This window comes from Cibotium barometz, chromosome 40, assembly GCF_041138505.1.
Source record: "Cibotium barometz isolate CiBa-2024 chromosome 40, ASM4113850v1, whole genome shotgun sequence".
NCBI classification, from domain to species: domain Eukaryota; kingdom Viridiplantae; phylum Streptophyta; class Polypodiopsida; order Cyatheales; family Cibotiaceae; genus Cibotium; species Cibotium barometz.
Genome location: NC_141085.1, coordinates 20,295,630 through 20,310,481, shown reverse-complemented (window position 1 = coordinate 20,310,481; position 14,852 = coordinate 20,295,630). Strand labels below are relative to the sequence as shown.

Here is a 14,852-nt window from a genome sequence, read left to right as displayed (position 1 = left end):
TAAGAAGAGTTTTCGTCCTCGAAAACAAACTGGGGAAACCTTTTGGAAATTGCACTACGGCGTTCCCAGGTTGCTATTCCTCATCCCTATCTGTCCATTTAACAAGTACCTCCTGGTACACTTTATGTCGGGTTTGTCTGTGACGATACTATAGAATCTTTTCAGATTCATGTGGTATCTTTGGTGGCTCTATCAAGTCCACTAAATCTTTGGAGAAACTGCGTTCTCTAACCCGTGAACTGATTTCTTCAGTTTACTGACATGGAAGATAGGATGGACTTGAGAACTCTCCGGTAACTCAAGTTTATATGCTATGTCCCCAATCTTCTTAAGGATGTTAAAAGGACCACAATATCTTGGAGAAAGTTTATCACACTTTCCCGTTTTCATGGTTTCTGACTGCGCAGGAACCTTGAGGAATACAAAGTCACCTTCTGCAAAGGTCACCTTTCTTCGTCCTTTATCCGCATAAGTTTTAGCGCGATCCTGAGCGCTACGAATGCTCTCTCGTGCAGCTCCGAGCATATCATTCATATCTTCAAGGAAATCCTTGACAGATTGAATCTTCTCCTTTTCTAGGCCTACAGCCATCGGAGATCTCGGCTGGAATCCATACATTAACATGAATGGTGTAAATCCAGTCGTCGCTGAATGCTTGGAGTTGTTATAAGCAAACTCCAATATGGGCAAATATTCTTCCCAATTTGATTGCTTCTTACTTACATAAGAATGCAACATATCCTCGAGTATTTGGTTAACTTTTTCAGTTTGACCATCAGACTCCGGATGATCTACCATACTCATACTCAGAGTAGTATCCAATTTTTTGAAGACTTCCCTCCAAAAATGACTGTTGAACTTTCTATCTCTATCCGACACTATATCTGCGAGCAGGCCATATAGCTTGTAGAGATGTTCAATAAAGAGTTTTGCCAACTCTGGCGTTTTTACAGTTTTCTTCGTGGCAATAAACTTTGCCATTTTAGTTAACCTGTCTACTACCACCCACACCGAGTCATTCCCTCGACTCATCCTGGATAAACCGGTAATGAAATCCATGGAAATGCTTTCCCATTTCCCTTGAGGAATCTCCAGCGGATGGAGTAGTCCTCCAACCTTAAGACGTTCATGTTTATTGACCTGGCACTTACTGCATTTCAGCATATAAGTCTGGACGTTCTTAAACAAACTAGGCCAATAAAACTGTCTTTTTACTAGTACATAGGTCTTCTCAATCCCAGGGTGACCCGCACTTGGACTATCAAAACTATACCCCGAAGACTCGGCTAGCCTCTCCGGACTAACTCTCGCTTCGCTACCCGCCGCACCTACGGCCAGTCTCTCCGGACTAGCATTACGTGTGTGTCGACGAGGCAGGTGGGCGCGGCTGTGACAAAGTGCGTACGCGTACAGCACGCCAGACCTCTGTAAAGACAAGATCATGCTCACACAAGCCATGATTTGGTATTTCAACCAAAACCCCAAGGCAAATTTCATGCCTTGATTTTGCATCATGTCATTAGCACAGAAGCTAATGTACTGGAGAGCACTCTAGTAGCGCAAGTTCTTAGACTATGCTACTAGATATTTGTAGACTACGCTACCATGTTGCATCACCAACTTGTTAAAACTTCTCCTTGGAAAGCTCTACGGCCATAAGAGAAATAAACTAGAGCCAATCTAATCATGCATCATAAGGATTAGTTCCAAAGCTGAGAGATACTTTTCTCTTAGAGTAACATCTTTGCACAAGCATATGCTCTAGAATCTTGTTGAGTTTCTAACTACCATCAATCTACGGATGGTTAAACTCCACTCTAACTCAGAGTAAATGTAACTTTTGAAAATTTCCTTTCAAATATAACAATCAAACTTCCTATCTCTTATGCCATACTATATCTGCGGAGGCAGATCATATAGTATGTGGAGATGTTTGATAAAGATTCTTGCACCACTACGGGTGTCTGGAATTACATCCATTCACTTACAACTCTTTGTTGCTATTACCAGACATATCCCTTCAAGTATTGTCTGGACTCACACAACTATTCGAGTTTATGTGATATTTGAGGATATCCCTCCTTTCCCTCAAGAAAGGTTTTTGTCCTCAAAAACTCTACTCTCAAGCGGACTACGCGCTAGTGTCATAGGTCCAAGAACAAATCTAGACCGTGTTAAATATATTTTTATTCTTGAGTCCTTCCAAGAAACTTTTAAACATCTTGCATTGAAGATGTGGTATAGTGTGTACGCACATATGGTGGTACTATTGATAAACTGTTTTGCAACAAATCAGTGGTTTCACACTTGTAACAAAGTGCTTCATTGTTGCATATTATTACCCTTCATAAGCGGTTACACACTTATGAATCATGTGGGTGGGTTGTACCATCTATCAAGAAAATTCCAAACTACAAATAACCACATTATCAATCCACAGATAATGACTGAGCTTGCTGCTGCGAAGCCATAGGTTGCTAGATAATTGATGGTAATTACACAAGCCCAATGTCTCATTACATCATACATTCAATATAAATGCAAACATCACAGTACTTCGTGATGATGAACTTAGGAATTTCATCCTATCCCTGTTCGGTGTTGGTATGAAGTATAACTATAAGAACATTATTTGCTGCCTCCTCATTATAGCGGCAAAGCTACCTACCCACAGGTGGCAATCTCTACCAAGCTATAACCAATGACAAGCAAATAAACGAGTACTTTTGTAAGTTCTTCATAACCATATCTCACACCAGACTCATAATCACTACGGATTAAATGCCAGGGCTTGCAAAATTGAATGTTATCTAATAGGTAGAGGGGATCATCAAACTACGGATGACCTCGATAACTCACTAGGACTAGTGATGTGTAACTTTTAAGTTACTCCACTCTCCTTGCTTATTCCAGACCATCGAACAAATCGGTCCCTCGATTTGAGCAACGTCAACATATTAATGAGTACCTCGATACTCATGGATTGTGGTTCGGTAATTTAAAATATTGATCTAGAGTATCTTTCACTCGAGGATCTTAATGTTATTAGCAGTTATGATTAGTAGTGAGTAACTACGTACCCACTATCATCACACTAGTAGCTCCATACTAGTCTGTGAGTAACTCCGTACCCATGGCGTACCTCCGCCGAGTGGGAGTACCATATACAACCATCTATAACAAGATGATTAAGTCACTTGCTGCTAAGAAGTGACTACACAAATTGACCCCTCCATTGCACATTGCAGTACAATATCCGGTATTACAACACAAATTTTTGGACGTCCTTATCATAGAGGTCAACTTAAAAACTAGTGCATAGGTCTTGTGGAGTCTCGGCTGACCTAACCACACCACTGGTGACTTTCTACAAAAAATGTGGCGCCGAAGTCACCACCTATGTACTTTAACTCCGTAAAGTACATGGTCTTCATCTATCATTTATGGAAAGTTGTAAAACATTCCTGCGATGGATTTTTATCACCCTAAAATTATTGTGCACTATTTTAGTGTGAAGAGCTTTTTTCCTGGGTACCATGGTTCACCCCAAGCTCATCTTTTGCTAAATTCTCCGATTTAACAAAGATATGTCTACCTCCGAACACTCCGGTTCAGCCCCAGACTTTGAGTTTACTTCTTAACACTCCGGTTAAGTCAAAACTCACCAGATACAGTAGGATTTACCACTAAGCTCTCCGGCTTAGCCTTCTATCCTAACTCAGCCCAAGTTTATGTACACTTCATATGTCGGATCCGATACTAACAACAATCAGGCTCATCTGGAGTGAGATACTACTCACTATTGCCATGTAAAACCTTATTAAATCCATGGAATGCTCCACTCATTCCCAAGGGGTCATACGACTTATAGGGTTTACACGCACATGAACTTTGTAAGCAAAATAGCCTGTCATGCAATATTACAATTGCTTATGTAGGAAAGTAATATATTTCCCAAATTTATATGGTAGCAACTAAAATGTGCTCACAATCGCACACTTATGTTGAACATAGGCAAGACTACGCTTGCAAAATGCTATAGGGTGTCCCCCATGCATGAAATTGTCCAACCAAACTAGTCTTACTGCTAACCTCTAGATTTAGATCACTTCGAAACTAAATCACTCTGTTAGCACTAGTACACCATCATGGTCTTGCTACCTAGAGCTTCTCCGAACAATGTAATTGGGTTTTATCCCAACTTATGGCTATATTTGGTAATTTTCAAAGTTCAAATTTTATCTTGCACACTTTATCACTACAGACAAGTGTACATACAAACTTGCCAAAGAGTCAAGTTACATGCACAAGCCTTGGCATCCCATTCCACCAAGACTACAATCGATTCCGTGAGAATTTGATGTCCCATACCATCAAATTCCATTAAACCAATTGATGTGACATATAAAAAGGCTCTTTTACCCCTCGAAAGATCACCACAAACTCTCCAGCAGTGGGATGTCGACGCATGGCAATAAAATGAAGAGAAAACCATGCTAGTAAGTTTAAGAACAGTTCTCTTCGTCGATCAACATCTATAAGGGCATTGAGCATTACATCTCAAGACTATACCCCTTCAGATTTACCTTTGATTTGTACAAATCAATCCTAAATCTGCTATTATTATCTAGGCGTACGCTAATCCTTCAGATTAGTACTTCTAGATAAACCATTCAGTTGAGCACTGCTAGTAGCACTACTAGCCCCTTTATCCCAAGTAATACACACCTTAGGGATTACTTTTACCAGGCAATCACGTGACTAAATCAAACTAGTCACCACTCTCTAGGCCCAAGTAGTGACACTATTTTGTTACTTTTAACAAGGGCCAGCTTGCCTCTATTACGGGCCAAGGCCTTTTGTTGCTACAAACAGTAAGCAACTTGTTTGGACACGAGGCATAACCACATCAAGACTACGCTTGTACATGGTTCTCATTTGCCAAAGTTTATCACAATCTTCTAGCATCTGTTAAAAGATTGTGAAGGGTTATGAGCACTACAGCTCAATTAGGCTTACCTTGATTTCTCGTGATAAGCACTTCGTCTAATTTGGGCACAATTGACGCCATGCCGGTCTTAGCCCAAGTAAAACACACCGCGGTTTCAGATTTACACTATAGCCAAACTACGTGACTTTGATGGTCAATGCTAAGTGTATGCTCCGCTTTCATTTAGTCTCTCCGAACCAAATGTGTGATCACTAGATGTGTTATTCTCGAGGCGCTACGGCCATAGACGTGTTCACTAGGCACAACGGCGATAGAACGGCTTTCTCTCGAAGGACTCGGCACTACAGCCGTGGGACTTGTCTCTCTCTTAGCACGCGGCGCTACGGTCGTGTGCGGTGGGTCTCTTTCGTGGAAAACGGGCACTACGACCACACGGCACGACGGCCGTGTTGGGTTTATTTCGTGGGGTGTGCCGTTGTTTTGTGTTTTTTTTAATAAAATAAAAAATAATAAAAAAAATAACGGGCCGGGCCGGCCCTCGCCGCTTCGGGCGTGGCCGCTCGTCCGTGGGGAGTGTCCACACGATTTTGGCTGGCCGCCCGTTGCCAGCTGTGCGCTGGGCAGGCCCATATGTGATGGCATCACGGGCTGGCCGCCCGTTATTTCCATTATTCATAAAAATGAATAATGAAAATATATTTTTAAAAAAATGGTTTTTTAACCCTTTTCTTTTTTTTTTCTTTTTTTTCCCTTGCTGTCTCGCTGGTGCCTGCAGCGCTTGTGGTTGGCCGTTTATCGCTCGCCGACTGTCCGGTGGCCGCCGCCGCCTGGCTGGCCGGCCGCCTAGGTCTGGTTGGCCTGGCCTTTGGCTGGCCGCCTGGCCCCCCTTAGACGGCGCTCACGACATTCGTAGTCAGGTTGTAGACGGCGCTGGCGAAGGAGGCGCCGCTGTACCCGTCGCGTGGCTACGCAGGTAGCGTGGGGCTGGCTGGTCTTCACCCACAGACGCGCTTTTTGGAGACAGCTCAAAGAGTCCTAGGACATGAATGAATCTGCGAGCCGACAATACGGTGAACCGGCGAAAACTGAGTCATGCTCATGAGCTGTCTAGCAATCTCGCTGTCAAGTAACTCAGCTGACCAGCTCTCGCTCCCCCGTGACCGAAAGCTGCCTACGGAGAACCGAAGAATGTGCCCCTCTCTCCACCCCACGCAGAGTCCTGTGTTCGCCCCCCCACACACAGGTCAACGAAAACGCCGTCGCCGCCTGGTCATTCACAGCATCGTGGGCTGGTGGTCTTTGCCCCCCCCCCACACACAAGCTTCAACGAAGCTTTCGCAGACAGTGGGGCTGCTCTTCGCCCCCCCCCCTCCCCCACACAGTCTTTTTCCAAAATTTTCGTTCCAGACAAGCTCACGATTTAAGCTTCAACGATAATTAAACGAAAATTTATTCGCAGATAAGCTTCAACGCAGGAAAACAAACGAGAAGCTTACCTCCAATATGCTGTGTGTGACGGGGGGAGAGAGAGAGAGAGAGAGAGAGAGAGAGAGAGAGTTCTTCCCCTCCATTCTTCCTTGGCCGCCTCCCTCCACACCCTCCATTCGAGATAAGGATAAGGAGACGAATGGTCAAAAACCATCGAGTGGGCTCCGGTCCCTCGTTCACGCGCGGACTCTCACGATCCCCTCGAACCACGCTCTGATACCAGTGTTACATTCCCGTAACGCCGCTACGGGCGTTACCACAAGAGGGGACGGCCTCTGGCTCACCACCCAGCCATAGAGGAAGAATGAGGATGGCCCCTCATCCCCCAGGCTATATAGTGTGTGGCCTGCCGTCCACACTAGCCTGGCCGCCCATGACTCCGCATGGGCGTCCTCTCCCACTGAACCCCGGACATGGCCATCCGGTCTGCCGTCGGTCAGGCATTACAGCCTACGTGACAAGAGGTGAGCTCGTCTTGTGAAAAATTTATGATCCTCCCGACCTTTAGGACTGACAAAAGATTGGCTATGGCAGAAGCCATAGAGCCAATCGACAGTGGGCGACCGACTTGAATCCCGTTTTAATCTCCACGCAAGTGATTCTTCTTCTTAAGCAGATTTTGAAAAACAACCCTTCCTAGTTTGTGATGGCGATGGCAATGGCAATGCCGTTGAACTACAAGCAATGGTTGTAAACCACGTTGTCCTCTCCTTGCCAGAGAGTGATTTGAGTATGAAGCCACAGATGCTCAGACATGAAGCTAGGATGGGATGAGAGAAGCCATGAAGAGGAAATATGGGAAAGCTGAGAGTCCTAAGAGAGGGGCGCGTAAGCTAAATCAGAGAGAGAGAATGAAGAAATGTCAATTTTTGTTGGTAGGTTTGAAGCTATTTAAAGAAAGCTTCTGACAGCTTTGGGTGAGAATCAGGTGCCGATTGATTTTCTAAAAAAAGAAAAGTTCATTTGTGTATTGCATGAGAGCATCAGGGAGAGAGTGGAGCTAAAAGATGTTGACACACATGATAGGGTAGTGAGGATGGAAACTAAGCAGTGGAGAAAGAGACTGAGGAAGTGAGAGCTAACAAGGAACGAAAGAGAAGCAAACAAGCTTGTGGTTCCTATGGATGTGCATCTAGAGAAAGGAACCTGTACGCAGGCGTCGAGGGTTGTGGAACCAAGTAAAGGGCAAAGTGGTCTACGTCAAGAGGTACAGCAACTAACTGATCAGATAGGGAATCTAAACATTGCTCTGCTTGGGATTCTTAGAGTTGACTGGAATCAAGAGCAACCCTTGAATCAAATTGATAATGTGGATATGACTAGAGCAGTTACGGAAGTGACAGAGTATTTGGGTTAGATAAGGAAGTAGATTTGGATCAGAGTCTATTAGAGACAATAGTAGAAGATACATGCACTAATGCTCGTGGAGTCCTTTTCTTTTTCTTTTCAAGAAAGAGACTTATATTAGGTATGGAAAAAGCATACAACAATCACGGATATAAGTCGAAATAGAATAGAATCAATCCAATATGTAAGGTAATTTCAACCACTACGGAGCATCATGATGCCATGAGAGACCTGTGCGACTAGACGAAAAGAAAATGCCATGGTACCACTCCCACATAAATATAACGCACTTGGCCTGCGCGAAACAAGAGAGCCCCTAAATACGAGCCCAAGTAGCCAAGAAAGTATGGATAATATCACCCCATATAGTACTAATGTACTTAGACCCAAGGATCTGGACTCCCTCAATAGCCTTTATGCATCTAGCTCTCTAGATCTGCTATGTTGTAATACTAGCAACGATCTCCCAAACTGATGTCAATCCTCTATCTAGGGGCTATATATTTGGAGTGAGGGACATCCTGCAACAAACCATGCTAGGCAATACCTCTATAAATGAAAATAGCAGAGTCTGAACCACTGTGCTCGTAAAAACGCTCGGACCGAACTGCGGGAGCCAAAAATTGCCCCCCAAGACACATGCATGGCATGGCCACTCAATTTGCCCATAAGTTGGGCTATAGAACCCAGATCTGTTGTGCAGTGCTACATCCCTATAAGCAATGCTGTACAATCTCAGAATCAGCCACACATCTCAGGCAGGTAGGTGCTACACCGAAGACCGATGTCCACTGATTGGCGGGAAGACCACCATGTAAAAATAACCAAAAGAAATGAGAGATCTGACTCCTTCTGTATGAATGCCAAAGCCTATGCCAGTATCTGTGCTGTATCGCTAGAGAGAGATCACAACTCTCCCAATGAGGCCTGAGAGTAGGAGTCCTATGCAACTATTGAGTGAGGAGAAGCCTGGCATTCTGGACGGTGAAACTAAAAAAGAACAGGCTTTTCAATGGATCAAAGGCATTAATCCACTCCCACTCTCTTGGATCCCATTGAAGGTATCTGATAGGACTACCACCATATAGCCACAAACTCCAAGAGCCATGAGTCACTATCTGAGGAGAAGGGTCAATGAACCAATGCTTCCCCGAACGACCAACAATCTTCACTGGACTAAGCCTAGCATCTGGGATAATCCCCTACATGCTACATCTCCTCAATCTCCCTCCAAGCATGATAGAATAAATGATGCAATCTGAAGCCTCTTGGCCCGAGAGAGGAAAGAACTGCAGAGGTATGCCTATCCTCGAAAAGACTCCCAGCCAACTCGAATAATAGTCTCCCATGAAAGGTCCCAGAGAGCCACTCATATGGAATAGCTGCATCAATCTGATCAATACCTATGCGAGAGGCCCTAAGATGTTGAATGGATGCTTACTTTGGAGAAGCAAATAAAAGGGTACCACTGAAGGAAAGAACTTGCATTTTTCACTAGGAGTAGAGAATGGTGCGTCCTACGCAAAAATATGCCCCCTTCTTATGAGGATCATAAGTCTATGTCAGAAATGGAAAAATTCATCATCTAAGATAGCGGCTAAGAATTTTATTGAAATAAAAAAAAATGGCCATTAGGACACGCAATACAAGGAGAGATGCCAACATCTATCAAATGGATGAAGTAGGCTATCATTAGCTTAGTGGGATATCAGAGCGTTTGATTGGGGATCTAGGTTTGTAACTCAGGATGAGTCTTGTATTTTTCTTCCCACAACTAGCCTTTCAAGATCTAAACATGCAAGCATGAGAGTAATTGTCGATTACAAGAGCAAGATTTCACTCCATGAGGTACAAAGATGGCAATAGCAGTTATGCAAAGTGTTAAATACAATGCATACTTAGACGCACACACGAAATAGACCAAGGATGCAAGAAATGACAGAGAGATTGTACAATCGTGGATCATTCTACAAGTAAGAGATTAGTTGATCTGGCACACCCATCAACGTAAGAGATGGGGCAAAATCTCCTGAGATGCAACGTGGAAATATAAATCGACATAGTTTTCGTTTTAAAAAAAGGACTAGTGCATGCAGATCCAGGTGTCATCTTAGAAGAAAATAGCCAAAGGTCTGAATACGTGACTATTATAGTGAACAAGCGTCAAGGTGCACCGAAAAGTGCACAAGGAGAAGAACACATGGACATATCAAGACAAAAGTGCCCAAAACATTGTGGGCTATTCGAAGGACAGAGCTAGAGAAAAAAATGACTTGCTTTGGGCAATTGCCAAGACACAGTGGAAGATGTGGAAGAAGCATTAACAAGGGAGATGGAGACAAAAATGATAGTGCCTACACAACGCTTTTGGGATTGACGAAAATACCCTGGTGGTGTTGTGAGAGGGTTTGTATGGTTTTGTAACTCACATCCACTCACTCTTAGGATGTTGATGAAAGCCACATGATTGGCACACCTAGTCTAGCTCCTGAGGTGTGGCCAGTGGAGGAAGGGACATGTCTGCAGGCCATAGAGGTGCAAATGCTCCTGGCAAATGGATTTGTGCTTCAAAGTGAAGGACCACCTCTGCACTCAACTCAAGCCAATGCAAATGCGGCAAACATTCCAAGTGCTTTTCGTTCAAATACAAGGACAACAAGATTGTTAAGTGGAGAGCCCGATTGACTAAATTTTTTGCGATGTACATGTGAATATTTTCAAAATGGAGAGGACAAGCACCTGACATACATACCATGCAAGCACTTGTACTTCATTTACTTGCAGGTTTTGGAATTGGATTCAATAGCTCACGAAGCAAAACTAACTAAGGTGAAGTTGTTTCAAGTACTTAGCGGAAGACGACGCCATGTGCCAACAAAATATGGAATGTTGTTGGTGTCACTTTTTTGCTGGCTTGTACGATGCTCCTTTTTGTTATTAGTCTTAACATGGACACACTTTGATCGTTGGATATAGCATCTTTTAAGTTACCTTGCTTTGTGGTGGGAGGGGTCATTTCTTGGATTAAATGCTATTGTTTTTAACTAGAATGCAACTTCATACTTGCACGTACATGTTTGGAAAGGGATGCTATTCTTTTCTATTTGTAGGTTGTTTGGCGAGTTTCACTTAACTTTTCCCTTCACTCCGAAAAACTCGCTTGGGAAACTTATTGCCCTCGCCTAGCCCCCTCTCCTCTCTCTATACTACTCATTCGAAAATGTTGTTACAATCAAGACTGCCAACTCCAACTCATGATGTGTCAGTTATCAGTGAGGCTGGTTGACATCTGTTTCTGGGACTTGTTCACCCACTAACAATGCAAACGATACTTTTGTCATCCATTTTCCAAAAGCTCCAATGTTGCACATGCACAAGAAACCACACACTGCAGACTTTTGTCATATATTCCAAATGCTCCAAAGAGTACCTATCAGGTAAAGGTGCAAATGCAACTTTAAACTCTTGAAGCAAGTCACATTATTTGTCATGAGCATGACAAATAGAAACTTTATCTTTGGAAGTCGACACAAGGTCCTAAGAAGTATACAACTAGAGAGAGTAAAGCACTAAGTACAAACCGATGACAGAATTAAGAGACTTTTTGGTGACACTACCAAACGTTGTACCACCTAAAATAACCCTAGCTTCTCCTAAAACTCAAGGTGGAAATCTACTTTAAAATGTAGAAGTATGCTCATCACAAAACCTAGTAAGTGTGGACTAAACACCAATGGGGATTTAGTTCTATCAAAGAAGATGGTTAACGTGTTGCTACAGTCTTTCTAAACAACGCTGCTCTTCACCACCATGTCTACTAGAAGGATATAACATCATGACTCACATTTAGCTGTAAGATAATATTAGTCCCGAGAGAGCACTCAGGTTCTACTATTCCAGTGACAATCCTGAAGGTTGAAGCATGTCTACTAAAGGGATATAACATCATACGACTCACATTCAGCTATAAGATGCTATGAGTCTCCAGAGAGCACTCTTAAGTTCCACTATTCCAGTGATAATTCTGGAGGTTGATCATGCCTGTAGACGGATAAGATTCCACTACTTTATCTTTCTCACTTGACGTACCATATGCCATAATAATCATCTTAAGCCTGAAGATGTTATCCTTGCAAAACCTTTGCAAAGCAAGAATAAAACAAGCATAAAATTCTGTGTGAACATCATGTCAAGTTCGTGGGTACACCTTTATAACTGTACCTGCACTAAGCCATGCCATGGCCAAAGATGTGGTGTTAAGCATCTTTTTAAGGCCACCCTATACCAATTTGCTTTTCCAACTCCTCATATTGCTACCTGAGGAAAAATGTATGATACGCGTTAGTGCATGGTAAATGGTTTTTGGATTGGGTTTTCACTCACATTGATATTGCCAACCTCAAATAGAAGTATGGTAGCCCTGACACCACTCCTATATATAAAACCAGAAAACACGAAAGAAGTTGCATAGTCAGATTAGGTGACAAACAGGGCATACTGATCTCCCACACCTTTTTTTTAGTGCTTAATTATGTTACATTAGGTGCCAGGCTCAAACCCTTTACCTGCACTGAACTCCCACACTGTTTTTTACTCAATTAATCCCAAATATGAAACAATTTGAGTATGTTGGCAGCTCCAAAACTCTGTTGGGAGGTGTCATTGGTTGACGAAATGGGTTAACTTGTACCTGCAAAACATTTTGGCTGCATGGATTAATAAGATAGGTCATTTTCATGTAGCAATAAAGTATGTTCATTTAACAAACCAAGCACCTCAACACAGACAGCAAGAGGCACAGGTAACCCTTACAGGGATCGTAACTTCACATCCAAGGGCCTCCTTTAAGCAATTGGAGGCTAGAATTGTGGCCTCTTCACAGAAGTCGGTGAAAACTGCTGGAACTTTCAACCTATCTATCAGTTCCTGAAGATGATCATGAATTTTATCAGCTACATAGAGAAGTACAAAAGCTTGAAAAAAAAATCACAAACTATGTTCCAATTTTTGCAATCTATTATTGAATAAGGTGGGTCTCTCTCTCTACACACGCACACACACACACACACACATATATATATATACATATACATATACATATATAGAGTTTCGCCATCACATAGAGCTCATGCTTTGGCAGCACTATCAGGAAAGTGTCAGCGGCACCTTCCAGAACTCCATCACAGATTTCTTTGGGTCACAGCCACCGACTATCGTGACCCGACGGCAGCACCAGCAGCACCAGCCACATCCATAATGGCTACACAGACACGTGATTCTCTACCCCACGTACACAGGGTTTCACTACTGAGCGTGCACAATCCCTTCTGAGAGCCAAATGCCCCAGATTCACTTAGCAGCTGCAGATCCTGGATCTGGGGAACAGCATGGAGAGTTCCCATCACACAAGGGAGATGCTATGGCTGTTTTGTGTTCTATTCTAGAGGATATCTGTATGACCACACATTGTCACCATGTCGCATCACATGCATACTTTACCTTTAACACTAGTTCTGTAATTGGACACTTAAGTGTCCTGAGACACTAAAGTGTCCTGAAAACTTCTTGAATTTTTGTGGGCAATCTATTAAGAGTTTTGAAATGCTTAACATCCACAGATGTTCCTCAAGACCCAAAAAATCCTTGAGATTTTTTAAATTGCACTTTTCTTAGCTTTTGCAAGGCAATATTTTAATTTTCTTAGACACATGCTGATAAAATGCATGATTTTTACTGTTTTCAAAAATTAGTAGTAATTTGGACATAACTTTTAGAAGGGACATAGTTTGATCATGAAACTTGGCTTAATGGAAAGCCCATGATGCAAACTAAATCTTGGAATCATCAAACGACAACTAGTGGATAAATTTTTGACTCGCTAATATTGAAATGACGTTTTTTATACAGGTGGAGCATGAATTTTTCTCCTTCCATATGCAAGCTAATAATGTAAAACTTGAGGTGCACCCATGTTATATAGGGTAAATACTACTTTGTTTTGAATTTTCCAAAACTTTAGAGCCACTTTTTGGGCCTCTTCTCATACATGGCCTTTTGCACAACCTGTTTTTAATACATAAAATGTCTAATTATGAGCCTAATTTTGATTTTCATCAAAGGAAAAAGCTGTGTAAGTGCATTATTTGTTGTAACTATAGGTGTAGACTACTTGTGCAAGCATAGTTATGATTAGTTTTTGATAAAAGATGATCAAATTTTGCATTTTTATTTTTTATAGTTTTTTTAGAACTAGGCAATAAGAACCTACTTAAGTGGAGGCTAAGTTAGTGTCATACACATCAAATTATGGCTTATTTATCTCATCTCAAGCATGAAAACCAATAATCAACATTCTCATTGATAGGACTACATTATTTTTTAGTGGCGTGATTGAGTTTTAATAATACGCATTACTTTTACTGATTTTATGCAACTTTTTTGGAAAAAATTCTAGGAAAGGAAAATGATTTTTTTGGTGAACTTCTACCTCCTTGGACTGATGTATGCTATCAAAATATCTTGGGAAAAATGCTATTGATATCATTGGATTTTTTTTTGAGAGAATGATGCTTGCATATTTGGAAAAATCCTGAAAAATGTTCATTTTCAAGACATATGCTACTTTGTTGCTTATGTACTTCCAAATAAAAAGGCATTTTATATGTTTAGCATTTTTTACATAAGCATAGGGTTATGTTCTACATGCCCAATGAAGCATTTTGGTTTTTAAAGCCTACATTAGGATTTGATTTTTTTTTCGCAACCCCCAAAAAAGGACACTTAAGTGTCCTGTTTTGGTACCAAACTAGTGTTAAAAGCCTGATGATCAGTTTCACTGTGAATTCCCTCCCATAAAGGAAAGGTCTCCGGTGCTTGAGAGCTGTGATCACCCCTAAAAGCTCTTTATCATACACCGAATAATTCTTCTTGGCGTCATTCAGCTTGCAGCTATAATAAGCCACTAGAATGCCCTCTTGCTATAGAACAATGCCGATGGCAAGGTTGCTAGTATCGATGATAACCTCGAATGGTCATCCCATGATGCCAATTTGAGAAATGTGCTTTC

At 42.1% G+C, this 14,852-nt stretch overlaps 1 long non-coding RNA gene across 1 annotated transcript; it reads right to left on the bottom strand.

The window, feature by feature from the left end:
- Positions 1-11,526: 11,526 nt before the first annotated feature.
- LOC147615289 (uncharacterized) lies at positions 11,527-12,827 on the bottom strand. Its single transcript, XR_015262711.1, has 2 exons — positions 12,599-12,827; positions 11,527-12,476 (listed from the first exon to the last, which is right to left on the bottom strand). It is a non-coding gene; the product is annotated as an uncharacterized LOC147615289 (long non-coding RNA).
- Between the last annotated feature and the right edge of the window lie 2,025 nt (positions 12,828-14,852).